We start from the raw sequence: 15122 nt of genomic DNA on the forward strand, positions 1-15122 counted from the left end.
CACAGAAAGGGCTCATTTGGCTGGTTTAGGCAGAAATGGAGAGAAAGATCTGTGAAGTCAGGAATGGTGAAGGAAGACTTGCGTGCCAGGATCTCGTGGGGGTGGAAGGGGACGAGGCAATGGACTTCCAGACTCAGAATTCTGAGTTCCAGTCTTGCCTCTTGAAATCTGGTCTAGCCTTTGGGGCCTGCCCCCTCCATGAAGCTTTTCCTGATCCTTGAATCGGATACCTAACCTCTTGTGACCCCATAGTCCTCTGTTGGGACCTTTCTCTTGGCTCTATTTCTGGATGGCCATTTGTGGTCTTATGTGATACCTTCCACTAGATTACTAAATAAGGACTGGACTCTTTCTGACTCATCCATTTGACCCCCAGAGTGTTTAGCATAGTGCCTTCCACTCAGGCCACTGCACAAATGCTTGTAGAAGCAGACTTGCTGACCCCAAGTTTCAGAATGAAAAGGACCTGCATCCCATGCAGGGCTTTAGTCGTGTAGTGGGTTGAATAGTGGCTCCTAAAAAGATATGTCCACATCCTGGAATCTATGAATGTGACCTTATTTAGAAAAAGGATCTTGCAAACGTGAGTTGAGGGTTTGTGCCTTTGGATTTTTTCTCTATGGCACTTATCCTTATAATGCATAATCATAGATTTAATGCTGCTTATTTTGAATGGCTCACAGTGAAATAATTAATTACACTTAGTATCAATGGAAATTGTGAGTGATGATGCTGAATACCTTGGTACCACAATGGACGATGATTTTGGTCTGTTAGTTTATTGTTGTAGTGAGTTGAATGGTGGCTCCCATCCTAACCCCTGGAATCTGTGATTGTGATCTCATTTAGAAAAAGGGCCTTTGCAGGTATAATTAAGTTAAGGCTCTCAAGATGAGATAGATCATCCTGAATTACCTGGGTAGGCCCTAAATCCAAGGATGTGTCTTTCTGAGAGACAGAAGAGGAGAAGACAGAAGAGAAGGCCATGGGAAGACAGGCGGATATTGGAGTGTTGCAGCCACAAGCCAAGGAGAGACTGGAGCCACCCAATGCTGGGAGAGGCAGGGAAGGAATCTCCTCTGGAACCTCGGGAGGAAGTGTGGCCCAGCGGACACCTTGCTTTCAGGCTTCTGGCACCCAGAACTGAGACAGAATAAACTTCTGTTGTTTTAAGCTACCACATTTATGATTATTTGTTACGGCAGCCCTAGGAAGATAATATTATGTGGATTTGTCTAGAATCTCGGTTCTACCCCTAACTAGCTGTAAACTCCTGAAGGGCAGGGACTCTGTCTGTCTTGTTCCCAGTGGGGCCCCCAGTACCCAGTGGAGCAACAGACACGTCATAGGCCTTCATTAAATGTTAATTCCCTTTCCCTTCCTTCCTCCCCTGTTGTCCAGGGTTACCTCTTTGCTAGTAAGAGCAGAGGTGGTTCCAGAACACACTTCCACTCTTCCTTAATTTCCTATTTATGACAGAGGTTGTTAGTTATCTCCCAATATTTGTTCTCCTTTTCTTTGACTGGCCTCCTTTTGCAGCTGGGTATGGCTGTGCACCTGTGCTCTGGCAAGCTGTAAGTGGCAATGTTATGAGGTAGCTTCTGGGAGCCTTCCTTATAAGACAGCTGGTAGTTGCTGTTTGCTCCTTCTCCTCCATGTTTCTCCCTCTGTCTGCCTGGAATGAGGAGCTACCATTTTGGACCATGAGAGCAGGAGTCCCCCCGGGGATGGAGAGCAGTGATTTGGGCAAGGCCAGCATCCCTGTGTGGAGCAGAGCCAGTATACCAGCCCTGGACTGCAAGCTTCTGGATTTTTGTGTAAGAGGGAAATAAAGCTGTTGTGTAAGAGGGAAATAAAGCTGTTGTGTAAGCCATTGTTCATGATTGTGTGTGTGTGTGTGTGTGAAATTTATCAGCACCTACAACTTTGGGGCTCCAAGGGGATTATTTGCTCATTACATGGACTGTTAACCTTCAGATGTCTGAGGGGACAGAAATCGAACGAGAGATACTTCGAGCCTTTTCCTCACTGTGATGTTTCAAACCTGTGGCCTCAATTTTTTAACCGATGAAGCCCATGGCATAACTTCTGGAGTTAAACAGACTTGGGTTTAAACCTTGACTTGGTTGCACGCTCCTGTGGAGTGGCCTAACCTCAGTTTTATCATCTATGCAACAGGTACTATCTAGAGTCATTGTTCCATTGCAGCAGAAGCTACAGAGGCTGAGTTGCAGGCTTGCCCCAGGGAATGAGGTGGTAGTAATGACAACCAGCTCTCCACAGAGCAAGCAAGCTAGGGCCCAAGAGGCAGGTGGATGAGCCATCCTGGGGAGATGCATAATCTGGGTCCCATGCAACTATCGCTGGGCAACCTGTATCATTTTTTGTTACTAAAGATCAGTTCTTAAACAGTATGTGTAAATTAAGGACATTTTTTTGAATACACATTCATAAACACATCAATATATAAATATGAAAAAAACTCTGGAAAGTTATTACATCAAAATGTTAACAGTGGTTAGGCATTAGAATGATATTGTGTCTATTAGTAGATACTGTTAGTTGTAGTGTTGTATCTTTATTTTGTTTGAACTAGTGAAATCACTAAGGTTGAAAGGAGGAAACCCAAAACTGAATGCATAAAAAGTTTAAGCCCTAAAGAATTAAAAGGAACACTTTGAAACAAGAAAAATCTTAAACAACCTAGCATTTCACCTCAAGGGACTAGAAAAAGAACAAATGAAGCCCAAACTTGGTAGAAAGAAGGAAGTAACAAAGATTGGAGTTGAAATAAATGAAATAGAGATGAAAAAGACAATAAAAAAGATCAATGTAACTAAAAGCTGGTTCTTTGAAAAGATAAACAAAATTGACAAACCTTTAGCTAGACTTGCTAAGAAAAGAAAGAGAGGGTGCTCAAATTAAATCAGAAATGAAAGAAGAGACATTACAACTGGTACCGCAGAAATACAGAGGATCACAAGAGAGTACTATGAACAATTATATGCCAACAAGTTTGACAACCTAGAAGAAATGGAAAGTTCCTGGAAGCATACAACCTTCGAAGACTGAATCATGAAGAAATAGAAAATCTACTGATAAGGAGGTTGAATCAGTAATCCAAAACCTCCCCAAAAAAGTCCAGGACCAGTTGGCTTCATTGGTGAATTCTGCCAAACATTCAAAGAATTAATACCAATCCTTCTCAAACTCCTCCAAAAACAGAAGAGGAAGGCACACTTCTAAATTCATTTTAGGAGGCTAGCATTACCCTGATACCAAAACCAGACAAGGATACCACAAGAAAAGAAAATTCCAGGCCAATATCCCTGATGAACACAGATGCAAAAATCTTCAACAAAATATTAGCAAACTGAATTCAACAATATATTAAAAGGGTCATACACCTCGATCAAGTGGGATTTATTCTAGGGATGCAGAGATGGTTCAACATATGCAAATCAATCAACATGATACATCATGTTAACAAAACAAAGGATAAAAATCATATCATCATCTCAATAGATGCAGAAAAAACACTTGACAAGATTCAACATCGATTTATGATAAAAACTCTCAACAAACTGGGTATAGAGGGAATGTACCTCAACATAATAGAAGGAACATTTTGACCTATACAAGAGATATGCTGAGGGAACTGGGTAAGGAATTCCTGCTCAAGCTGTCAATATCAGGTTTTGGCCATGAGGATGAGACTGGATTTTTAAATTCATTCAGCAAACATTTCTTGAACTCCTACCATATATCATGTATGTGGGTGTTCCTTGGGGGTATCCAGAGGTAAATTAAGACATGGTCTTGATCTGTACCCTCAGGAGTTCACCGTCTAGCAGGAAAGATAAAGATTTCTGCACGGAGAAAACTGTTCAAATGCAGTATCCACAAAGTGCTGAGGGACCACAGGGGTCTATCTGAGGGAAATGGAGAAAGCCATACCTGGTCCCATTTAGGCTGGGTCTTGAAGAATGAACTGGAGTTCAGCAGAAGAGGAGAACATTCTAGAAAGGATAGCTCACATGTACAAAGGCAAAGAGACACAAAAGAACAAGGACATGACATTGGTTGTGCTGGCATATTACACGTTAGGGATGGGAGAGGAGGGTTAGTGGGACATGAGGCCGAAGATGTATCCCTGACATTGCTGTCTAAGAAGACGGATTGCTTCTTTTTAGTTTGGGGGAGACCAGGGACCTTTTTAAGGAAGGAAATGATGTGGGCAGTTCTCATCTGATACTTCTCTTCTCCCTGTCTTTTGAGTTGGAATGCTGCCACTCAAGGGCAGAGGAGGAGAAATCTTCTGGTAGTCTTGGGGAGACACAGATATCCTCTACCTTGGTTGAGATTAACAAAACAAATTAACCTTGGTGTGAGGAGAAGCCCTTCAGATAAGAAATGGGCAAACTCTGCTGGGGTCACTGATAGCGGCACCAAATCTTCCTTGTTTTAACTTGGCTGGGCCATTTACTTTTAGTTTTCTCCCCTCTCTTTAAAAACTGTTGTATTTCTAGTAAAAATAAAAAAATAAAAAAAATAAAAGGCTCCATCTTAAGGGATGCAGTGTGGTTTTACTTCTGGTAAGAAGTGAAGGAAATTTAGGTTCTGGATTTTTCTATGCTTGATAAAGGGCATAGTGTGTAAATGTAGGTTACAAGACTATATCTCCAACCTTGAGCTCAGATTATAAAAGAAACTATATATGCATATACAATATAAATTGCCCTTTGGGTTACAGAATTTTCTTCTGTATTTTCCACATCTTTTTTTTTCAGAGAGCAAATAATCTTAAATATTTTTAACAAGAGTCCTCAGTGTAACCCCTGTACTCAACCTCAGAAACAAAAACAAATTTCTTGGAAGGAGGAAGGATAGAATTAGGGGTAGGCTGTGTGTTTTGGAAAGAGTTTGGCTCCTCTCTTGTTGATACCTTTTACTGGGCTATTGGTGAAGATTTCGAAGGTTCTTTCTTTATTCAGTCGATGCGTGTTTACTGAGCAGCTACTCAGCAACCAGCTACACCTTACTGGGCAGGCATTTTTGAGACCAAAGGCCAGTCCCTGGCCTATCTCCCTGCCTCTCCCTGAGATTTTCTTAGCTGGGCTCCATGTGGCCACAATACCCTGTGATTCTGTCATTGCCTTTTGTGCTGTAAGGGACCACTCCAGAGCCCTTCATAAGCAAGCTGTCCAGGCTGTTTCGAAAAGAGCAGAGAAAAGGCGATAATAAACTCAGGAGGATGGCACAGCCAAGGTGGTTCATACTGACCAGTTTTAAGGTTTTTTCACACACGATGAGCTCTTTCTTGTCAGCACTTCACAGCGCTGTCCTCACACGGCCACCCTGTAAATGCCAGCCTCTGCTGGGGAGCCTTCCATAGCCTAGCAGCCTCAAGTTCAAGGGAAGGCTCTGGTTCTTTCTTCTGAGAGCAAACATCAATATCAGAAGTCTCCCTGCCTGTGTCTGGGGCTGTAGGTTAGGTGTGCAGAAATGATGACTAAGTTTTAGAAGCTGTGTTAGGTGTTCTAAAAACAGGATTTCGAAAAAAGCTCTAAGATTAAAAAAAAAAAAATGATTAGACGTCAATAGCTGCCCATTTTTCTTTTCCAGCACCAGCTGAATAACCAGAACCCTGAAATGAACCAGAGTATTCAGGAAGGTCAAGCACAGAGGGAAATGTTTTATTAGAAACAGGCTTTTTGGTCGTGACAAATTATATGTGAAATTTCAGGTAGAGACCCACAAGGCTGTGATGGCTTCAAGCATGTTCAAGTGTGGTCAGAAGGAGAAACCTGCCCTGCTTGGTTTCTTGTGTGATTTTGCTTCCTTCGGGAGAGGGTAGGCAGGGGGAGAGAGGAAGGGGCACACAGCATTCAGGCTGTGGCCATCCCCAGCATCCCAGTTCCTACCAGGGTCAGAAGACTTTTCAGGAGAAGGGAGAGAGAGAGAGAAAGAGATTGAGAGAGAGGTCTAACTGTTAGGCAGAGCCGAGAATCTGTAAGTTGAGCTAGAAGACAGTCCAGATCGCTTTGATGACTCTCAAGGCTTTTTAATAGTCTGATCCTTTCCAGAGTGTTCTACTAACCTGTCCTAGTAGCAAATGTTTGTGCATAACCTGACCCTCAGACCCCTCTTCTCTGCTTGGCAAACTCCAAATCCTCCTTCAAGCGTGAGTTCAAGTGATCAGTGAAGACTGAGCCATTTTAAAAAATGGGTTTACATCTGCCCCCTTCTTCTCTCACTGCTCCATCATTCCCCAGGGCAGAATCAGTTGCTCTTCTGTGTGGCTTCCATGTGACCTGGCTCATGAACACTGTGCGAATTGACAGTCACAGCACGGGGGAGCAGATGGGTTCTGGGAGAGCCTCTCGGGGAACTGGCACCGGATCTCATGAGATAATATGTCGCAGGTTATCTGTTAATCGTAAAGCACTAATGTGCCAGTGTGGTCATGACTGCCCTTTACTGAGTAGGTCGTGCTTGGCATTTTCTCATTAAATCCTCACAATAATCATGGGAAGGTAGGTATTAGGATCACCTTCCTTTTAAAGATGAGGAAACTCAGTCTCAGAGAGGTTAAGTGGCCTGCCCAAGGCCACGTAAATGAAAGCGGCAAAGTTGGAATGTAAACCCCGTTCTGACTCCATAGTCTTGACCCACGACACCACCTTGCTGGGCCTGTGGGGAACTCAGATGGGAAGGAGACGTGTGTATACCATCAGAGCTTCCAAGTCTGGGTGGAGAAGTAAGACAGTGACTGCCAGCTGGGAGACAGTGTAGGGTGGGACAAGGGTTCTAGGAAGGTGAATTGTGACTGAGTTATTCTTCAGGGAGTAAAAGAGGCTGTGTGGAGAGGGCTCACTTCCCCTGCATGCACCTTGACGAGTGGGTAGGGTTTTTACAGTAGAGTTAGAGAATAGGGAATGGAAGAAATTGCATGAATAAAGGCTTGGGGGAGTGTGTGTGGGGGATGGGGAGCATGAGAATGAGTGTCTCTTGGTCACGTGTTATTATGAGGACTTAGGGCTCATAACATTTCCCACCCACCCCTCACCTCCCTTTGTCAAGATAGATGATGGTTGCTAGCCAGCACGTAGGAATAGCTGCTCTTCCAGCAGTCCTCACCCGAGGGGGTACCACTGCCCTGCGCTTGGAAACGTTATTTTGATTGTCACAATGATTGGCAGAGTGGGGTGTGTTGGTTACGTGTGAAGCAATGTGCTTCTATCGCTACTCGGTGCCCTCTGAACCAGATATGCTAAATATCTTGCAGTGGGTGGATCAGTCCTGCCCAAGGAAGAATCCTCCCACCCCAAAGGCCAGTATGTCCCACAGAGAAGCAGTGGGCGATCTCTCTCTAAGAGTACGTGTGTAGACTCTACCCCCACCCCTGGCCACTGCCGTGTCCCTATGGGAAGCCTGATTCTGTTCCTGGCATCCCTCCCCTATCACATACACTAGCATTCTCTAATTTTATCCCCAATCTATACGTAACCTCCAGGACCTGCTATTTACGCTGCTTCCACAGCTTGTAACTGAAAATAAAAATTCCTACCCTGTTTTTCTTCCCATGCGGTATCCTCTGCAGCTGAGACCATTTAAGGAAAAGGCTGCCTTAGTAGGTTTTCATAGCCTTCCTCTTAGCGTGAACAATTATTGCAAAATGATCCATCCGATCTGGCTACCATTGTGGTGGGGAAGAGGATGAAAGGAGCATTCGTGGGGTCAGGCACTTCTCAACAAGGGCTCATCAAAGTGGAAAGCCAAGTGGCACATACTTGTGGAGAAAGTATGAAAGGAGTAGGGGTTGGGGAGTGGTAGGGATTGAGGAAAACCCTAATAACATGGTAATAAGAGATAACAGACTACAAAACCCCAGTGAAGCTGGGAATAAAAGAGCCCAGTGCCTCACAAATACAGGATTGAATGAGTTTCATGTTTAATGTAAATACACCTGCCATTTGTTCTCTGAAGCGCTGGTTACAGGTTTTAAGGTAAAATAGAGTTTTGAACACCGTGCCAGTGTAATTTGATTTTGCCCCTGCACTGACAGTACACTTTGTTCCCAAACAGTCTCTAGAGACAAAATACTGCTCTGGCCAGCTCGAAGGTCTCACCTCCTGCTGTTGTCCCTCAGTCACCTCTGCTTCTGCCCGTCTTAGACTCCTGAGCTGCTGACAGAGCAGAGAGAAGGGAGAGAGTCGGCCAGGAGTCATACGTGCTCATTGCCAGAGCAGATCATTTTACTCCAAAGTTCCCCACTGCGTTAAGGATAAAGACCAAAACACTCTATCTTTCCTACAAAGCCCCTGCCTGCTTTTTGCCTCCAATCTCACCATACTCTCCTTAGTCTCTCGGCCCCCAGTGATCAAGACCTGCTTTTAGTTCCTGGACTTTTATGTGCAGCGTCCAGCCTCAGGGCCTTTGCTGGCCCTCCCCCTGCAGTGCCCTCCCCCTGCCCTCCCTTTCCCCCTTCCTTTCTTCTTTCCGTAAGTCAGCATTAGATAGCCCTTCTTTAGGGCTGCTTTCCCTGAGCCCATCCTCACAAGAGAAGAGATCAGATCCCCTCTTACATTTGGTCGTGGTGCCCTATGCTTTTCCTTTGTGGCCCTTGTCCCGGTTTATAATTATATATTTGTGCGATTACTTGATTAATATCTCCCTCTTGCACCGGACTGTGGGTTCCGTGAGGGTAATTACTATGTTCTCCATAGTAATTCTGGCACCCAGCACCAGCCTGATGTGTGGAATGTACTCAATCAGTATTTGTTTAATGAAGGAATTATTGACAGTATTATAAATAAATTAAAAAATGCAAATAAGCAAAATGGAAGAAAAAATATAAAAAGCAGTGGTAATCAAAGAAAGAAAAAGCACTTTCAACTTTTTGACATATTCCTTTTCTGATTTTTTTCTCATCTATAAAATAATATGATGATTTTTCAACTTAATAATATTGTAGACAGGATGAAATGTCCATGAAATTAGTTTACCATCATTTTATTTAATTAATCCCTTATTGTTAGACCCCAGTTTGACGGTATGATCTATGCTTCCTGGAAACTGATGGAAAAATAATTTAAAAATTATATCATGTTACCCAACCAATCAACATTTTACTTATCCAAAAGCAGTGTATAATGTGAAATTGGGACTGGCTGTCTGGGAAAATGGAGACATATGGCAGATGGAACTCTAGACTGCATGGGAAGAGCCCTGGCCACTGGAAATGGCTGTGGTTGGTGGAGGGGAAAGTGGTGGGGCTGTTAGGAGTCTCCACCTGCTCCTGGTGGAAGGCACATCGCTTTGGGGAAGCCACAGTGTGTTATGGCGGGATCTCTGCCAGCTCAGTGATGCGGGCAAGCAAAATGGCTGCCTTGGGGTTATCTGGGAGCTTCTAGGGCTGAAGGGGTGGTGACTGAGGGTGAGTGGAGAATACCTTAGTGCTGCTTTCCTAGCCTACTGCTGGGTAAAAAGAGGATGAGAAACCTGGTCCTAGGGAAGGGACTGTTGTTCCAAAGCCAGGAATCAGCACCATCACCCCCTCTCTCTGACTCTTGTTTAGCGCCCCTAGTGGCTGTCCCTGTTGTTAACCCTGACTAGGGTGTCTTGGTGCCTGTGGTAAACCAAGCCAGACGCAGCTTGGATTTGGGTGACTGGAACGGGACGAGGTTTCAGCAATTTGTATTCAAGATTCACCATTTTGCACTTGCTGTGGAAGGGTCCCTCCGAGAGTCAGGGTAGTAGAAGGCTGACTGTATTTCAACCACCACACACTGAATGCTTATCATGAGTAGACATACTACATAAATCTCACCACAATCTCATGAGGTACTTACCGCGGTTATCCCCCATTTGTAGACTAAGTACCTGAGACTTGGAGGGAGTCAAAACAGAATTTGAACGCAGGTCGGTTTGACTCCAGACCCTGTGCTTTTCCAGCCCCTACTTCTGACGAATCTCAGTAGGTTCTGAAGCCCTAGGCACGTTACTCTCTAGAGCATTTGTGACCCAACCGTATGAATTGAAACAAGGCAAGCTCTGTGCTTCCATTTGGGGAAAGTTAATATTTCACATGCTCTCGAGAATTTAGGAGCTTGGTAGAAAACTCTACTATTACACAGGGATTTTCTTTAATTCCTTTTGTTTAAAGATTTTCATGTGAAACACTCTATGTACTGTGCCTCCCTCTGAGACGTCAGTGGTGCCAGAGACCGTTAGGGAGTTTGTGTAAATAGAGAGCAGTCCAAGCGCTGCCCACACAAGTAGTGAGGCTCAAGGCTGCGTGTGCAGAACAGTTTCACAGTTATCCCGGGGCTCCGTGGAGTGTCCTGAGGCCTCATCCCGGTCTGCAGATCTGTGGATACACAGTGCCATCAGGGGCCCCGTGGGCTTTGTTCTGTAGGTGCCTCAGACTCTAGCCGGCCAGGAGACCAAGACCAGCATGAGGAAATGTCTTTCCCCGTTGATGTTAAAACAGTTAAGTTTGCCAAGGAGATAAAACCAGTTAGTCTCAAAAGATCAATATTAACTAATGCCAACACGTATCTTGATTTAGAAAAAAAAAAAAAACCTGACACGTCCTACAAAAGACAGAAATAGCTAGAGAGTAAATAACAGGACAAAAATGCTTTGAAACATCTTTGAAATGATGGTTAATGCACAGGGTCAATGGATAGAACCGGTTCTCGTCAGGCATTTTAAAAAATGCCTCATTTTTATTTAACATTGTTTTGGGAAGGATTGCACTCTATCGACACATTGAGAAAAAAATTACTTTTTGTTTTTCTAAAACTAATAGGAGCTTAGGCATTATGATTAAGGACCAAAAGAGAGCCAACTCTGATGAATGCCCCCTTTCTTCAGCTACAAAATTTAATAGCTGCCACAGAGAGTTTTTGCTTTTAATCAGCAAAAAATTTATTTTGTCCGTGACATTTTATGCCAAAAATCAGCCTAGAGAGTGTGTTTTATAGCCTGAGCTGAATTGCCCTCCAGGTAGAGTTTTCCTGTGAGCAGCCTTCTTGAATTGGCGTTTTTGCATTAGATAACAAACCAATATCAATTTATTAGATAATCCTTTCAGTGTTTCTGAAAGACAAAGGAAACTTAAGCAGAGCATTATGGGTAACCATTATAGGTTCTTACGGGAGAGGAGTTGTAGGTTCCACTGGCCCCACTAGTTCCTAGCTCTGTGACCTTGAGTAAATTACTATCCCAGAGCCTGTTTCTTCTTTCATTTGGGGATCATAATAGTGCTAGCATCATAACATTGTTGCGATGATTAATGCACCTAAACATTCAGCACAGCCTTGACCCTTAATGATGTCCGCAAAATATTAGTGATGCACCGCCGTATATAACTTAAAACTTTGCCTCGGAGAAGGCCTTCTTATGATTTGAGAACAATAGGAATGAACAGAAAATATGATGGTTCGACTATCTAGAAAAACTACCCAGTGTAAGTTTAGCACAGGCAAAATCAATGTAGCTTAAAATGCTGAAAGCTGATTTTGCTTCTTAAATGTTATAGAATTGCAGTTATGTTATTCAAAGTGATAGGAAATCCATCCAAAATCTCCTGTCCTTGTTGTATCTATAAAAACAGCTGGGGTGATCCAGAAACACTGAGTAGCTGTTCAGGGCGAGGGACAGTGTTAGGCATATAAGATAGGGCAGAGAAATGTAAGGTGCAATCCCTGCCTTGGTGGAATTTTTAGTGTAACTTGGGAAGTTAAAAAATAAATAAATAAAAAATCACCTAGCTCTCAAATAAGGAAGGAAGGAAAGACCCCCAGGCCAAAGCATTGGTAATGAAGCGGGGATGGATTTGAGCTGATTTTTACAGGATGGGAAGTAGAAGCAAGAAAGCCTCTTAGAGGTATTGGTTTATGGCAAGAGCAAAGGCAGTAAGGTGGGAAAGAACAAGGAATGAGGGAAGGGACTGGTTAGCAAGTGAAGGCTCACAACATTTAAGGCTACCTTTGAACCTGAAGTGTCTGTCTGACTGGATTGAGTAGACCTGTCCATCAAGCCGTTCTCCACCACCAGGATTCACTACCTCGGGGTATCTTATTTTCATATCAAAAGTAAGACAGGTACAGATATGAGGAAGTACTTTGCTTTTCACTCCTGTGCCAAACATAGTTTACATAGCAACACTGATAATCTGTCAGCCCGTGTCTCCTGGACAGTTAATCATTTCCCTGGAATCCACTGGAATAATTTTTCTACGTATTACAAAGTATGTTTCTGAGAGTCTGTTTCCTAAGATAAGTTTGTATTCCTTCAAGGGGTATTCCTACGCATTTCTTCTCAAAGCCCAAGTGGACAAGTTATGAATGCAGCTACCTCCATGGCCTGTTAATAATAATGTCTGACACTTATATTGAGCACTTACTATGTGCCAGGCACTGTTCTAAGTCCTTCATGTGTTCTCATTCATTTAATTGTCTAGAATGGAGAACAGTAAGAGAAAAGGAAGATGGGCAGATGTTACACATGCTCTGATTAAATAATTAATCATCAGTTAGTTCTACAAATATTGATATAGTGTCTGTTATGTTCCAGGCGCCATGATTCAGTGCTGGTGAAATGAATGGATAGACAATTGAAGGTTGAAGTAAGTTAGTAATTGCATCCTAACTGCCTGTGTGGGTATTTTATCAGCATTCTGCATTGACTGTTTTTTGAACACATATTGAGTTTTTGAGAGCACTGCTTATTCACACTTTAATGTGCATACGAATCACCTGGGAATCATGTTCAAATACAGATTCTGATTTGGGATCTCTGTGGCGGAACCTGAGGGTTTGCATTTCAAACAAGCTCCTAGGGGATAGTGATGCTGCCCATCTTGCTTGCTCTTTAAGTAGCAAGATTTTCGAGACCTGAGTAAATGGCAGAAGGAAACACAAGAGAAGTAAAGGCAGGAACAAATTGTCACTTTCACACAAGAAGAGGCAGCACACCTGGGTTTGGCCACAGATCCCAGCAGAGGACTTAGCTTGATTGTTATTGTCATTCCCATTAGATTCTTGTGCACCTGCAAATAATCTAAGAGATTGGACCCTCAAGGCCCAATGGCTCGGTTTATAACTCCTAACACACATCAAAGTTAAAGGAGCAGTGTGAGCTCTTCTTCTTAGGGACACGATTTGTAAGGTGTGGCAGAGAAGGTGGTGGATTGGAAGCCAGGAAACCTGTGTTCTCTTCAGAGTTCATTTACAGACTCGCTGTGTGACCCTAGTTAAGCCACAGAGCCTCTCTGTGTCTTGGTTTCCTCACCTGTAAAACAGACTAATAACATCTGTCTCGCCCACCCCAGGGCTGTGGACATTAGTAGATGAGGTAGGATGTGCAAAAGCTCATGGAAAAGCCAAAGGAGTGCTCCAAATATGCATTTTCACAACTAAAAATTACAGGGTCCTCAGCAGTAGGCAAGAAAGAGGAGGTGTCTCATGGGCTCCTACTTTGGTTTATCTATCTCTCTCTTTTTTTTTTTTTTAATTTAGTGACTCTCAGCTTATTCTGTATTCACAAGACATGTAGACCTTCTGGGAAGCTAGCTTTGATTTGAGAACAGGCATCTCAGCCTCTACTTGACCGATAGAAACCTCTGGACTATCACTGCTTGTCCTTCCCTACCCTGAGTGGTGGAGGGAAGGTAACATTTACTGGGCAATTTATGTGAGTTATTTTACTTAATCCTCACAGCACTCCTTGGAGGAAGGTATTATTGCAGTTTCTCAGATGAGACACCTAAAGCTCAGCCGGGCTCATTTGCCTGTTTCATTTTGTCCCTCACAGTAAAAGAGTATCCTTCTCAACTTTGTAGCTCTCAAGATGTGATTGCTTCACTTTCACAAGACTCTAAAGTTAGCAAGCTCTGGGATCTGGTTAACAGTTCATCTTGGGCATGTTATTCCAAGGGTCCATATGATGAGTTTAGGGTGAAGCCAAGAATTTTGCGCTAAACACCCAACAGCCCTATGAAGTTGGCTGTTTTGTTACCCACGTTTTAGGGAAGAAGAAGCTGGAGACTTAGCGAGTTAAGAAACTTTTGCAAGGCCTAGTACCCTCAAGGCAGGTCAGCCTGGACTTCAGTCCTGGTCTTTCAGACTGCAACACTCATACAACCATGTCCAATGGATTAACCACTGTCGTTGACCATCCAGGTTTAGAAATTGGCAATGGCTCTCAGTGGAAAAGAGCTGCTTGAAACTGATAATAATAATAACAATATTAATGACAAACTGCCAGCTTGCTCTGCTGCTGGTAGGGTCTCCTCTGTTGGCCCTGTCACATCTCATTATGTCACAGGGCATATGAGATCACAGGGCTGAAATAACCCTGGGTGACTGATGTACAGCAGATGGCATGTGACACGTGCCCTTGGATTTCCCAGCATGGTGCTTCAGCCCCGCTTAGCTCACAGAGTGTTAGTTTACCAGCAGAGTGCTTGGATCCCTGAAAGAGCTGCAGTGTAACTCTGCAGTTTCCACTGGGACAGGATCCCAGACCCTGGGGAATCTTGAAAGGCACAAATCATTGGAGGAACAAAGTCCTGTTAGTTTGAACTAGTTACTTAATCTCTCCAAACCCTAGTTTTTTCATCTGGTAAATGGGAATAATGGTAGCACCTCCCTCAAAGTTGTGAGGTTTGTGATTGAACCAGTGGCGCTAGATTGTTGGTAGCACCAACAAAGAGGATCATTGTAGCTTACCTTCTCCTGGATCACATCATCCTTGATTTTTCTCTTTCCCTCTCCTCTCATTTACAATCCATCAGAACATTCTGTCACTTTATCTCTAAGTTATACCTTGAATCTGTTTTCCATGCCTAGCTCCCACCGTCATCCAGATCAGTCTCAGCTCTGGCCTGGATTACTATAATAGCCTCCTATCTGGTCCCTTGCTTATATTCCTGCTGGACAGAACATCCAGAGTGATTTTATTAAAATATAACTAGTATCATTCATTCCTTTTCTTAAAGCCTTCTGGTGGTTTCCCATTGCCTGTTGGGCCAATCTGTACCCTTTACCCTACAAGCTGTTACCTGATCTGGTCTCTGCCCACTGCCCCACCTTCACCTCATGCCCCTCGTC

Source organism: Balaenoptera musculus, chromosome 1 (genome assembly GCF_009873245.2).
Source record: "Balaenoptera musculus isolate JJ_BM4_2016_0621 chromosome 1, mBalMus1.pri.v3, whole genome shotgun sequence".
NCBI lineage: Eukaryota > Metazoa > Chordata > Mammalia > Artiodactyla > Balaenopteridae > Balaenoptera > Balaenoptera musculus.